At 38.8% G+C, this 15,185-nt stretch overlaps 2 protein-coding genes across 4 annotated transcripts in view; one reads left to right on the forward strand and one right to left on the reverse strand.

Annotated features, from left to right (window-relative positions):
- DOCK4 (dedicator of cytokinesis 4) overlaps positions 1-15,185 on the reverse strand; it is a 525,542-nt gene that overhangs the window by 497,119 nt on the left and 13,238 nt on the right. Inside the window, exon 3 of one of the 2 annotated variants that reach the window (XM_054559683.1) lies at positions 10,705-10,900. The gene's annotated coding sequence lies outside the window, so the exon portion shown is untranslated. Of the gene's footprint in view, positions 1-10,704; positions 10,907-15,185 lie in introns of both variants that reach the window. The other variant, XM_024249890.3, reaches the window with a different exon arrangement.
- The window catches only part of ZNF277 (zinc finger protein 277), a 150,045-nt gene that overhangs the window by 10,649 nt on the left and 124,211 nt on the right, over positions 1-15,185 (forward strand). The gene's annotated exons all lie outside the window — the stretch shown is intronic.

Consider the following 15,185-nt stretch of genomic DNA (forward strand, 5'->3'; position numbering starts at 1 on the left):
AAGGGAGGGAGCAATAGAAAAACTAAGGGCATATACAACAAGTATCAAGTCAATTCATTTTGCCTAGAGAAAATGATAAGTAAATGGCAGCAATGGAAAAGAAGTCTGGAAATGTAAATTGAAAGTAGATCATACTGTCTCAGATGTTAGAACTTGATCATGCAGACTGAAACTGCCGTTGCAAAAATTATAGCAGGAAATTATTGCAGTGAGAGACGTCTGACCTAACCGACTCCATCTTGCTTCTAACCTCCAAGCTGCTGGTGTTCATTCCTGGATGTGGGCTGAACTAACTTTGGGAGGAGCTGAGTTCATAGTTTAACTTTGAAACAAAGAGATAACAGCCCTTTCCCAAAACAAACCCCCTTCTTGCCTGGCGAGTAGACTGCCTTTTGCGTGACTAACTAAATTAACCACCAGATTAAAAATTATGGTTTAGTAGTCATGCAGCTAGAGGCCACAAGGTTCTAAACCTCCTCAGTTGTTCCTAGGGATGACATCACTATTGTGAAACCTAAAATTAGTGTTTGAGATATTTTCCAGACCCTGCACTCAGTGGGTCAGCTGGTACCACTGTATCAATAAACTGGCTCATCCGGTCTTGTGGCCACCACCCAGAAACTGACTTAGCGCAAGAAGACAAGTTCGACTCCCTACGATTTCATCTCTGACCTGACCAATCAGCTCTTACCACTTTCCAATTCCCTATCCACCAAATTATCCTTAAAAATTCCTATTCCCAAATTTGGGGAGATTGATTTGAGTAATAATAAAACTCCAGTCTCCTGTACAGCTGGCTCTGCATGAATTAAACTGTTTCTCCATTTCAGTTCTCCTGTCTTGATAAATCGACTATGGTCAGTGGGCAAAATGAACCTATTGGGTCTTGAAACTTTGAAGAAAAGGAATAACAAGATCAAAGTTTAATCAGGTAACAATGTACTGGAGGGGGAAGGTTAAGTCAGGAGTCCTTGCTAAAGCAAGAGTTAATGAAGAACCACAATAGACTTCAGTAACTTGCCGTTGTTTTTTGTTTCGTATTTTAGAATTTTTTAATTGACAACTAAAAGTATGTATTATGTACAGCATGATGTTTTGATGTATGTATTAATATACACTGTGGAATGGCTAAAATAAGCTAATTAACCTTGCATACTTATCATTTTTTTGTGGTGAGAACATTTAAGATCTACTCATAGCAATTTTCAAGTATACAGTACAGTGTTATTAATAATAGTTACCCTGTTGTACAGCAGATCTCCTGAACTTTTTCCTGACTGAAATTTTGTACCTTTCGACCAACATCTCTCCAATCTTCCCCTCCCCCTAGCTCCTGGTACCTATCATTCATTGTACTCTCTGCTTCTATGAATGTGACCATTTTAGATTTCACATACAAATGAGATCGCACAGTATGTATCTTTTTCTGTCTGTCTTATTTAACTTTGCATTCTCCAGGTTCATTCATGTTATCACAAATGGCAGGATTTCCTTCTTTCGTAAGGCTGAATGATACTGTATTGTGTATATATATGCACCACATTTTCTTTATCTGTTCATCCATTGATGGACACTTAGCTTGATTCTTTATCTTGGCTATTGTGAATAATGCTGCAATGAACATAGAAGTGCAGATATCTCATAGGCACACTGATTTCATTTCCTTCAGATATGTACCCAGAAGTAGATTCGTTGGATCATATGGTAATTCTATGTTCAATTTTTTGAGGAACCTCCGTGCTGTTTTCCATAATGGCTATATTACTTTACATTCCCACCAACAGTGTACAGAGTTGCCTTTTCTCCACACTCTCTGCAATGCTTATCTCTTGTCTTTTTGGTAATAGCCATCCTAACAGGGGATATCTCTTCGTGATTTTAATATGCATTTCTCTAATGATTAGTGATGTTGAGCATTTCTTCATATACCTGTTAGCTTTTTCCTTTAGTTGCCTGTGCTTTTGGGGTCGTGTACAAAAAATCTTTGGCCAGACTAACGTCAAGAAACTTTTACCCTATTTTTTCTTCTAGGAGTTTTACAGTTTCAGGTCGTAGGTTGAAGCCTTTAATCTACTTTGAGTTGATTGTTATATAGGGAGTGAAATAAGGGTTCAATTTCATTCTTCTTTACATGGATATCCAGTTTTCCTTACACCATTTATTGAAGAGATTGTCCTTTCCCCCATTATGTATTCTTGGCGCCCTTATCAAAGATCAGTTGACCATAAATGCACAGATTAATTCTGGGTTCTCTGTTCTGTTTCATTGATCCGTGTGTCTATTTTTATGCCAGTACCTGGATTTTTGGATTTTGTTTTCATTTTGAGATAGAGTCTCACTCTATTGCTCAGGCTAGAGTGCTCTGTCTCCCAGGCTAGAGTGCAGTGGCACAATCACGGCTCACTGCAGCCTTGATCTATTGGGCTCAAGCAATCCTCCCACCTCAGCCTCCCGAGTAGCTGGGATTACAGGTGTGCACCATCACACCTGGCTAATTTTTAAAAATTTTTGTAGAGGGAGGTCTCATTATGTTAGCCCAGTCTGGTCTCCAACTCCTGGGTTCAAGCAATCCTCCTGCCTTGGCCTCCCAAAGTGTTGAGATTACAGGTGTAACCCACGAAACCCAGCTGCTATGCTGTTTAGATTACTACGGTTTGGTAGTAGATTTTGAGATCAGGTAAAGCGATGCCTCCAGTTTTGTTCTTTTTGCTTAACATTGCTTTGGCTATTCCTGGTCTTCTGTGGTTCCATATGAATTTTAGGATTGTTTATTCTGTTTCTGTGAAAAATGCCATTGAAATTTTGTTAGAGATTGCATTGAATCTGTAGATCACTTTGAGTACTGTGGACATTTTAATATTCTTCTAATCCATAAGCATGGCATATCTTTCCATTTATTTGTTTCCTCTTCAATTTCTCTCATCAGTGTTTTATAGTTTTCCCTGTACAGATCTTACAACTCTTTGGTTAATTATTCCTAGGTTTTTTTTTTTTTTGGCATGATTGTAAATGGTATTTCTTTTTCAATTCGTATGTTAGCGTATGGAAATACTAATGATTTTTGCCTGTTGATTTTATATCCTGCAACTTTACTGAATTTGTTTATCAGTTCTAACAGTTTTTTGGTAGAGTCTTTAGGGTTTTCTGTATATAAGAGTACGTTGTTTGTAAACAAAAAAAATTTAACATTTGATTTTGATGGCTTATCCTTGTCTAACTGTTCTGGCTAGGGCTTCAATACTGTGGTGAATAGAGGTGGTGAGCATGGACATCCTTGTCTTGTTCCCTATTTTAGAGAAAAAGCTTTTAACTTTTCACTGCTGAGTATGTTAGCAAGGCCTTATTCAGAGACAGGACTAGCTGGATTTCCTACGCCAACTAAGAATCCCTAAGCCTAGCTGGGAAGGTGACTGCATCCACCTTTAAACATGGGGCTTGCAACTTAGCTCACAACCGACCAATCAGGTAGTAAAGAGAGCTCACTAAAATGCTAATTAGGCAAAAACAGGAGGGAAAGAAATAGCCAATCATCTATCACCTGAGAGCATAGAGGGAGGGACAATTATCAGGATATAAACCCAGGCATTCGAGCCAGCAAGGGCTACCCTCTTTGGGTCCCCTCCCTTTGTATGGGAGCTCCGTTTTCACTCTATTAAATCTTGCAACTGCACACTCTTCTGGTCCGTGTTTGTTACAGCTTGAGCTGAGCTTTTGCTCTTTGTCCACCACTGCTGTTTGCCACCATCACAGACCTGCCGTTGACCCGCCACTGACTTCCACCCCTCCAGATCTAGCAGGGTGTCTGCTGTGCTCCTGATCCAGCGAGGCGCCCATTGCTGCTCCCGATTGGGCTCAAGGCTTGCCGTTGTTCCTGCATGGCTAAGTGCCTGGGTTCATCGTAATCGAGCTAAACACTAGTTGCTGGGTTCCACGGTTCTCTTCCGTGACCCACGGCTTCTAATAGAGCTATAACACTCACCACATGGCCCAAGATTCCATTCCTTGGAATCCGTGAGGCCAAGAACCCCAGGTCAGAGAACAAGAGACTTGCCGCCATCTTGGAAGCGGCCTGCCACCATCTTGGGAGCTCTGGGAGGAAGGACCCCCTGGTAACATTATCATATATGGCAGTGGTGCCCAACCTTCTTGGCACCAGGGACTGGTTTCGTGGAAGACAATTTTTCCACAGACTGGGTTTTGGGATGATTCAAGCACATTACATTTATTATGCACTTTATTTCTATTATTATTAATACTTATCATAATAAAGAATCAGTGGGAGCCCTGAGCTTGTTTTCCTGCAACTAGACAGTCCATCTGGGGGTGATGGGAGACAGTGACAGACCATCAGGCGTTAGATTCTCATAAGGAGCGTGCAACCTAGATCCCTTGCATGCGCAGTTCACAGTAGGGTTCACGCTCCTATGAGTCTAATGCTGACACTAATCTGACAGGAGGCAGAGCTCAGCTTCACTCACATGCAGCTCACCTCCTGCTGTGTGGCCCAGTTCCTAACAGGCCACGAACCAGTACTGGTTGGGGACTCTTGATAAATGGCCTTCATTGTGTTGAGGTAGATTCCTTCTATGCTTTTAATCATGAAGAGATTTTGAATTTTGTTAAAATACTTTCTCCACATCTATGGAGTTATATATTTTTTGTCCTTCATTCTATTAACATGGTTTATCACATTTATAGATTCATGTATTTTGAGCCATCTTTATATCCCTGAGATGAATTCCACTTGATTTTGGTGAATGATTCTTTCAGTGTGCTGTTGAATTCAGTTTGCAACTATTTTGTTTAGTATTTTGTCTATCAGGGATATTGCCCTGTACTTTTGTTCTCTTGAAGTGTCCTTGTCTGGCTTTGATACCAGGGTGATGCAGACCTTGTAAAATGAGTTTGGAAGTGGTTCCTTCTCTTCAGCGTTTTGGAAGAGTTTGAGAAGCATTGGTGTTAGTTCATCTTTAAATGTTTGGTAGAATTCAGCAGTGACATCATTAGGTGTTGGGCTTTTCTTTCATGGGAAAGCTTTTGTTACTGAATTAGTCTCCTGACCTGATATTGAGCTGTTCACATTTTCCCTTTCTTCATAATTGAGTCTTGTTAGGTTCTATGTGTATAGAATTTATCCATTTCTTCTAGGTGATCCAATGTATTGCCATGTAATTGCTCATAGTACCCTCATGATCCTTTGTATTTCTGTGGTATCAGCTGTGATATCTCCTTCATTTATGATTTTATGTATATGAGGCTTCTGTCTTTTTTTTTCTTAGTTAGCTTAGCTAAGGGTTTGTCAATTTTGTGTATCTTTTCCAGAAATTAACTTTTAGTTGTGTTGATCCTTTCTATTATTTTTCTAGTTGTTACTGTGGGACTGAGTACTGCAAGCCTGCCCTTGGGATGTGAATAGGCATGTGTGATGGTTAATACTGAGTGTCAACATGATTGGATTGAAGGATACAAAGTATTGATCCTGGGTGTGTCTGTGAGGGTGTTGCCAAAGGAGATTAACATTTGAGTCAGTGGTCTGGGAAAGGCAGACCCACCCTTAATCTGGGTGGGCACCATCTGATCAGCTGCCAGCGCAGCTAGAATATAAACAGGCAGAAAAATGTGAAAAGAGAGACTAGCCTAGCCTCCCAGCCTGCATCTTTCTACCATGCTGGATGCTTCCTGCCCTCGAACATCGGACTCCAAGTTCTTCAGTTTTGGAACTCGGACTGGTTCTCCTTGCTCTTCAGCCTGCCGGTGGCCTATTGTGGGACCTTGTGATTGTGTGAGTTAATACTTAATAAACTCCCCTTTATATGTATATATTTCATTAGTTCTGTCCCTCTGGAGAACCCTGACTAACGCAGCATGTCTCCCAGCTGATCCCTGGCTAGGCAGCACTACCGTCATTCCACAGCTGATAGAGGCTTGAAGATGAGATTCGGGGCCATTTCAGGATCTGCTGTTGGACTGAGGTTTGCAAGCTGGCCCAGGGGACTCAGAATGGTGTGTCTCCCTCTGTGTCTTTGTTCCAGGAACACTGATCTAGCACTGTAGCTGAGAAGGCCTGGAGCCAAGTTAAAGGATCCTTTTAGGGTCCACAGCAGAGACTGAGGTCAACAGGTCTGTCTCCCTAGGCACTAGTATGTGTGACTTTTCCCAGACTCCCTGGTGGATAGTTTTGGAAGAGGCCCAAATCCAAATGGGGCTGTAGCCAAGCCCACAGGGAGACAGGGTCATTTCCAAGTCCGGAGCCAAGATCACAGTTCATGAGTCTGCCACCTGGTTGTAGGTTTGCCCTCTCAAAATGACCCTTCTAGGTTTTTAGACTCCACTGGGGTTTTAGAAACTCCTACCTAAATCCCAAGGCTCCCACAAAGGCGCTTTTGTCCAGGGATGGCTGCAAAATTTTTTGAGAGAAGCGGGGATACAAGCAGGGGACCTCCTATTCCACTGTCTTGCTGACCCAGAATTCTCCGGTTAGAATTTTTTAAACTGGGTATTACAGACAACCGTAGTCACAGGAAGGCTTTCAGAAGCAACTGGGGTTTCAGTCTTCCTTGTCACATTCAAAAGGAAAGAGCTCTGCCCTTGTTAATAAAGTCAGAGCATAGCTGACTCCTGTAAGGAAATTTCTGAGATTAGAAAAATGTGCTGGGACAGAGCAGGTTGTATATGAAGATTCTGTCTACTTTAATAAGTTGGGTTCTGCTCGGGCACTGTCATTTAGAATGCCCAGATGACTGCAGGCAGAATACGCCATAGAGATTAGACAGGCATCAGTTAGAATACAGAGAAGTAGAGAGATCTGGTAGCGGGTAGTATTAAAGAAAAACTAGAGCTGGATGGTAAACTGGTAGAAAAAATATTTTATTCGGGAACTCTTACAGTAGAGCAGGGGTGTCCTATCTTTTGGCTTCCCTGGGCCACATTGGAAGAAGAATTGTCTTGGACCTCACATAAAATACACTAACACTTACAATAGATAATGAGCTTTAAAAAATTGTAAACAAATTTCATAATGTTTTGAGAAAGTTTACGAATTTGTGTTGGACCGCATTCAAGGCCACCCTGGGCTGTGTGTGGCCCACGGGCCAGGGATTGGATAAGCTTGTGAGGAAACAACACCTAAGTACAGAACTGGGCTCAATTCCTAATACAACATGGAAAAGTGGGAATTTATAGTCAAGAAATAGGTTGGAGGGTTTGGGAGATGGAAAATCACTAAGAGGAAACGTCAGGGATAAGGGGGGATTCCTGCTGAAGGCAGGCCAGGGTAATCAGATATCACCTGGGGGATGGTAAGAGATGATGAATTTTGTCAGCTATTGAGGGTGGTGAGATACTGAGGATGGGGGATTCTCTCTAAACTGATTTAGCAGGATTCTTGATAAAACTGAACTATGCAGGTCTGGCAAGGACAGGGCCTAGTCAGGAAAAGGGCTCAGAGGAACATAACTAAAATATGGTCAATGAGTCTTTGTTCAGTAGCAAGGACACAGCTACAAGTAAACTGGACTTTAGGGACAGGACTCAAGTTATTAAAAGTCCTGAAAAAAATTTAGGGCTGGGTGTGGTGGTGGCTCACACCTGCAATCCCAGCATTTTGGGAGGCCGAGGCAGGAGGATTGCTTGAGGTCAGGAGTTCAGGACCATCTTGGGCAACATAGCTAGACCCTGTCTCTAAAAAAGAAAATTGTAAAAGCAACAAATATAGAGGAAGATGGATTCTGGATGAGGCATCAAGTCAAGAAGTGATAGAATCAGGGCAACAAATTGAGAGCTCAATTACTGGAAAAGGAATTAAAGTTGAGGTTTGGTTTCAAGAAGTTAGTCATGTGTCCAGTGACTAGCATCCTAGAACCAGGTAGAGATGAGGCCAAGAAAACTGGGTTGATGCAGAGCCATTGGCTTGAGGCTGGAACAGAGCCAAACCAGTGGTGGGCTTAGGGACTCCTGCCATGCTGATTAGTGGTATTGGCAGGGGCTTAGTGCCAGGCAAGTCATTACAGTTGCCCATATGGCCACTGAACTTTTAACCCTGAGCTCATTAATCCTGAACAATCAGCCAGTTGTAATATAATTCTCAAGTATAAGGTAATAATACCCTTTCTTTTTCATGACCTCTAAAGTACAAGGGATTTGCTGCGGAGAAAGATCCCTGTTCTTGATTATTTTTCCTTGTGAAATACTTTAGAGTTTATTGATAGAACACATTAAATTATAATGTTAATAATTTTCCCATTTATGTTTTAGATGTCAGTAGTTACGGTTGTTTCTACAAATAGGGCACAATTCTGTTTTTCTTTTCTTTGTGTGAATCCCAGAGTACATCCAACCATGCAAATTTACATGTTCTTGGAGCCTAAATGAATTAAAAATTAAGACAATCTAAGACCTTTAGGTAACGGACTGAAAAGAAATTCATTTCATGCTTTTAAGATATTTTAATAGAAATTCATGTTCTCTTGTTTTTTTCACTATGCTATTGAAGTAGGCAAGGCCAATATAAATTTAGTATACTATTTATGTTTTTAGGGACAGTATTCCAGGACTCCATAGAATTATGAGGGAGAAAAGTATTATGATATTACATGAAGAAAATTTTTTGAGCAAATAATTTGCAAATACTGAGCTAAAGTTACCTGACTGTTTTACTTTAGGACTTTAGTGTGCTAATTTTTGTGACTGTCCAAGACATAAATATTATATCCTGTTTCCCAAATAGTTGACTATCACTACTTTTTTCTCAAATAGCATCTATTAACATTTCATGGGTTTCTAGTGTCCCATGGAATTTAATTTGGGAAATGCTAGTCAGAGTTATCTCCCCCTTATTTATTAAGAACGTTGCCATCCCAAACACTTCCATCTGTAAATATCTCCAGAAAAGATCCTCCATCCTGTGTCTGTAATAGTAATCACTGTTGTTCATCTTCATATGTTTCCTATTTATGCCCCAGGAGTAAGAAAATAAATATAGGATGCCAAAGCACAGGATAAATACAAGAAACAGGTATTTTTTCTGCCTCAGGGAGATGTAGCATCCTTTAAGGAGCATTTTCTCCATTATATACAAGAAGCCAGAGTTGTTTTGAAAATGTCCCAGGTATCACTGAAATTAATATTTATATAAACAAAACCTACCACTTTAGCACAATATGAGAACATTTACTCTTCAAATCAGCGTCTTTGTTTCTCTAGTTTAGTGTTCCTTTGATAGTACATTTGAATTAGGATTTGAATATTGAACAACAACAAAAAAAGTTTCCTAAGTAACCATTTTCTGACCTACTGTTCCAGAGTACTCAAGCCTGTGCTTCTTATTAAGTCAGGTAACCATAGCTTTCTAATGCATTATTTAAGGTTATGAAAATTTAATTCACATTCTTCTATCAGCTTTCATTGACTTCAAGAATGTAGATCAGTTGCATTTTTTTATATTCTCTGTGTGTGGTATCATTGTCAGAAATGTCAGTTTCTGAATTACTGTTTATTAATTAAATGATAAATCTAGGCATCTCTTTGATGTAAAATCCAAAACTAGTATGATATAGAGGAATTTTTTAGTGAAAGCTTTTTTTTAGACAGCTTCAAAATGATTCATAGGACCCATTGTTATTCACTCCTATTAGCAATATTCAGAGCCAACTGGCAAATTTCCATTTCTTCAGGATTCTCACTTACATTAAATGTAGTTTCAAAGTAGACCAATTGAGGCAAGCAGAGTTTAAATGACACAGCTGCATTGCCCTCTTTGCTTGTTACTTTTTCCTGAAATTACATTTGCTGATATCTCTTGTGGCAATACGTTAGTGAATCAGACTTTGAATGCATCTAATTTATGGATAGTTATCAAAATTAATTATAACTTTGTCAACATTAGTTGATCTTTGCATGAAATTAGTTGATCCTGCTTGAAATTCACTCATACTTCAGAAATTCGAACACATTTTCATATGCTTGCAGGCTGCGTGTTTTTGTTTTTTTAAGTTATGTAAAAAGAAAAAACTTAAATTAAATTGAACAGTTTAATTTAGCAAAGAACAATTCGTGAATTGGGCACTCATCAGAATTACAGCAGATTCTGAGAGACTCCAGCACTACCTCATGGTCAAAGGAGATTTATGGACAGAAAACAGAAGTGAGGTACAGAAACAGCTGTATTGGTTATCAGCCTTTGCCTAAATGCAATTTAAACAGTTTTTGGCCTGTGATTGGCCAAAACTGCATGATTGGCACGAGAGTAGGTTACCGTCTATTTACACATCCAATTAGGTTACAGTTCACCATGTAGGGAGAAAACTTTTGGCCAAACCTATGTAAGGAGACAGCTTTAGGCTAAACTTAATTTAACAGTTATATTCTTTATAAGTTATACTTTGTAAATATTGTAACCCTCATTATAAATATATATAATTTCTCTTTCTGGTAAAGTCATATTCATACTTCAAATCTTAACTTTTTTAAATGTGAAGCCATTCCTGCATGGCTATATTATTATGTAGCTGAATTAGCTACATATGTCTTTATAGCTTTAATCATATTATCCTATTTAGTTATCTGGGGAAATCCTATCATCAGCTTGTAGAGAGAGAAATTTTAATTCTAATAGTTCAGCTGTGTATACTGTGTTTGTTTCTTGGGGTTGCCTGTAACAAATTACCATGAACCACATCTTAAAACAAAAGAAATTTATTCACTCACAGTTTTGAAGGCCAGAAGTCCAAAATCAAGATGTCAGCAGGGCTATGCTCTCTTTGAAGGCTCTAGGGGAGAATCCTTCCTTTCCTCTTCCAGCTTCTGGTGTTATCAAGTGGTCTTGGCTTCTGGCAGCATGACTCCAGTCTCTGCCTCCATCTTCACATGGCATCCTTTCCTGCATCTCTTTTTCTTCCCCCATCTGTCTCTAACAAGGAATTAGACTGAGGACCCATCCTAATTCAGGATGCTCTCAAGATCCTTACTTTAATTACATCTGCAAAGACCCTATTTCCAAATAAAATCACATTTTGAGGTTCTAGGTAAACATGTTTTGTGAGTTATCATTCAACCAACTACTTCTATTGAATATATCACCGGTATTTCTATATAGTCTTCTATTCCATTTGGCCAACAGGTATGTGCACAGGTAAATGCATGTTCTTTCTGGAAGAGGAGAGACCTTTTTTTTTTTTTTTTTCAAGCTGTTGAGCACATGCTGTCCATTTGCTTGACTTTATGGACATTAGGCCTTATACATTGACTTTGTCATTCCCATAAATATTAAACTCCTCCTAGAAAGTCACCCCAGATGTTTTGAATGGAACATATTAAATATGCATGGTCTTTTATGCCAGGCTTTTCCAACACTCTTATTTTTTTACAATCTTTTTATTGTTTCAGGTAATCAGATTGTAGATAGTATATGCTAAGTTCTTTTGCTTATATAGTTGACAGATCACTATAAACTTGTTCTTTATGCATACAACCCCTGAAATTTGGTCTTATCCAAAGATCGAGAGCGTAGTGGGGTACAAAGATCATTGAACTTGTGGACAAAAGAATCAGGTTGACATATTCATTGTGTGACCTTAGATAAATCACACTCCCTGAACTTCTGTTTTCTCACAACTAAAATAAATAATCTTACCTCACAGAGTTTTGGTGAGGTATGAAGTGTTTAGGAGATTATTTTACAAAGTTTAAAGGGTTATATAAATTAAGCAGTGCTGTATTAACATCCTGCATGAAGGGATGCTTTTTGTATTTATATCATTTAAATATAGAGTGTTTGTTAGTGACATGGAAAGAAGTCAATTAGGGAAATGTTTTAAAAGGACAAGACATAATTGTGTATTCTTTGAGCTTATAGTCTAATTGGAGAAGAGTAACTAGTACCAATAACTAGGTTAAGCTCTGAGGAATGGATAGAGAACATATTTGTTTGAAAGAAGTAATTATGGTTGGCCTCATGGAAGAAATGAGAGAGACCAGAGTACCAGGGAAGACTAACAGGGAGGTAGATGGACACAGAGTAGCATAGTCTAGAGTAGTAGCTTGCATAGAACACTGCAAAGAAGAGTCAGATGCCATACAAGGACATTTCAGAAACTCTTCTTAAAGCTGCAGACTCCAAAGAGAAGCAGTGGTAGATAAAACGGAACAAAATACTGCATCTCATAACCAACTTATAAGAAACTGTCCAATCTGCTAAGCCCTTGTTTATATGGCCATGTGGGTCTTTGTTCTCCATGAGGCCAAGTGGTCTCCAAAAGCATTTAGTAGAATCTCTCTAGTAATTGTCACACAGACAATTTTCCCTAGAAAAAAATGACACCTTTGATATTCTCGAGCTCTGAGTCTCAGCAAGCATTTATTAAGCACTAATTATGTGCTAGGCCCTAAAGCCACCAAAAAGAACAAGACAAGTTCCTGTCTTGAAGAAGCCACTTGTCTAGTAGAGGAAAGTAACGCAGAAGTGCCGTGAAAGAGTCAACACTGAAGCAGCAAGTTAATTTATCCCAGATTTCTGTGTTATTAACCTGTCTAGGCGGTTAGGGTAGGCTTCACAAAGAGATAATTCCTAGGCAGAGGTCTTTGCCAGGTGGCCAAGGATGGATATGCCTTCTTGATAGAGTGAGGTGCTTGAGGAAGGGCTTGGGATGCCCTACACCTGCTTTTTACCAAAACCTAAAATAGAGCAATGGAGTAGGAGACAAGGCTAGAGAAGGGAGCAACGACTGCATTATAAAGGACCTTGTGGGCCATGCGAAAGAACTTGGATTTTCTCCTACATGATGAGGAGAGTGCTTTAAGTGGGTGAGTAATATGAATCAGATTTGCTGTATAGAAACAGCCTGTGGCTGGCCGGGCGCAGTGGCTCACACCTGTAATCTCAGCACTCTGGGAGTCCGAGGTGGGTGGATCACCTGAAGTCAGGAATTTGAGACCAGCCTGGCCAACATGGTGAAACCTCATCTCTACTAGAAACAGCCTGTGGCCGTACTAATGTGAGAATGGATATAGGCACAGGAAAGGATAGTTAGGAGACTTGTTAATTGGACATGTTCCTTATGTAGTCCAAACTGGATGCCCAGCTAAAAATCAGCTATGATTTTCTTTATGTTAAAGGAAAAAGCCCAAAATGAAAGTATATCTCATGCAAGTCTCCCAGAATTGGCCCCACTACTTTAATCTCTTGCAGCTTCTCAACCAGAGAACAGAGATAACTGAGGATTTTATTTTTCTCCCTTACTTATAACCACTTGTGAAGTGTGAGTTCCACACTAGAAGAATCATCTAAGAGTCACAGATCAAGTAATTAAACCTCTTTGTTGAGTGCACACTTGACTTTGTGTGGAAATCTGCACTTTTAAATTTGCTTTATTTTCTAAATGAGAGTACATTTTTCAAAGTCATGCTCTTCTTATTTCTAAGGAATTTACAGCTCATAGCTTTTCCATAATTAAAATTGGCCATATATTAATACTCCTGCAATTCTGTATTTTTGTTTTGATCCATGCCTATTTTTACCAGATATTCCTAATTAAGCTCTAGATTTTATACAAAATTTACAAGAATTTTTAAACAAGACCTCACCTCATTTGGGATTTGGGATAGAGGAGTGATTGTGTCTTTAAAATCGTGTGTTTGTGACCAGGCACGGTGGCTCACACCTGTAATCCCAGCACTTTGGGAGGCCAAGGTGGGCAGATCACGAGGTCAGGAGTTCAAGACCAGCCTGGTCAACATAGTGAAACCCCGTCTCTACTAAAAACACAAAAAATTAGCTGGGCGTGGTGGCAGGTGCCTATAATCCCAGCTACTCAGGAGGCTGAGGCAGGAGAATCACTTGAACCCGGGAGGTGGAGGTTGCAGTGGGCTGAGATCGCGCCATTGCACTCTAGCCCGACAACAATGTGAGACTCCGTCTCAAAAAAAAAAAAAAAAATTGTGTTTTTGTATATGATGTGTGTGTGTAAAATTTTTTTAAACAGAAACTCTTAAAATGTCAATGTGTTAATTGGAGTGTAGTGTGATAAACCAGAAAGGGGAAATGCTGGTTTGTCACTATAATTTTTCTCTTATTGAAAACTTACATTCATATCTACTGCAAATCCTTTATTCTGTGCAACTGATAAATCCAAGGTCACCCTTATCAAAATTTTGGAGATACTTAGTCTTCCACTGGAGTGCTTTTTCATGATAAACTGCATGTTTTATAAGTAGCTCCGTTATCTCTGAAGTCTCTGATGAATGCCATCTGGTCCAAATGCTGGGTTGCAATTTTTCAGGTTGTTTTTTGGCTCCTTCCATCTCCCCATCATCCCTTTTTTTTTTTTTTTTTTGGATAACTTTTTATTATATAGATACTCCATTGCCTATGAGTGTTTTTACTGACATTCTTTAAATTTTCTTTAACATGAATGATGTCTCCCTTTTATTTCTGAAAACAAGAGAGGATACCAGCATAGTAGTAGTTTACATCAAGTACTGTTATCAACACAACCACGGAACTTTGTTAATTCAAAGAGTATTTCCACTAATCAGTTTACAGTGTATGTATTCTTTCTGACTAGCAAGTATATTAACTTGAAATAGGTCATTTTGAGTGAAAAATCTAGCCTGTTATTTCAGAAACAGACAAAATAGTATTTTCTACTTCATGAGGAAAGAAGTATCTATTTAAATTTCTTTGTTTTCTCCAATTACCTCCCTTGGCGAAAACAGCAACAGTATTGGGAACTGCCCCTAAAATAAATAACTACATATATATATGTGTATATATATATGTATATATATGTGTATATATGTGTATATATATGTATATATACGTATATACGTATGTACGTATACATGTGTATATATACGTATATACGTGTATATATACGTATATACGTGTATATATACGTATATACATGTATATATACGTATATACGTGTATATATACGTATATACATGTATATATACGTATATGTGTGTGTGTGTGTGTGTGTGTGTATATATATATATATATATATATATATATATATATATATATATATTCCCTTAACTGAAAGTTATCTCAAAACCCTTCTCTCATAAGTGTCATATGTGAAAGACTGGACAGATGATTTTAAAAGTAGATAATGAGATCTAAGGAATTAAAGTAGGGATTGGGAGTCAATCTAATTGGGATTAAAGTTTCAGGGGAAGACAAACAGAAA

Source organism: Pongo abelii, chromosome 6 (assembly GCF_028885655.2).
Source record: "Pongo abelii isolate AG06213 chromosome 6, NHGRI_mPonAbe1-v2.0_pri, whole genome shotgun sequence".
Classification (NCBI taxonomy): domain Eukaryota; kingdom Metazoa; phylum Chordata; class Mammalia; order Primates; family Hominidae; genus Pongo; species Pongo abelii.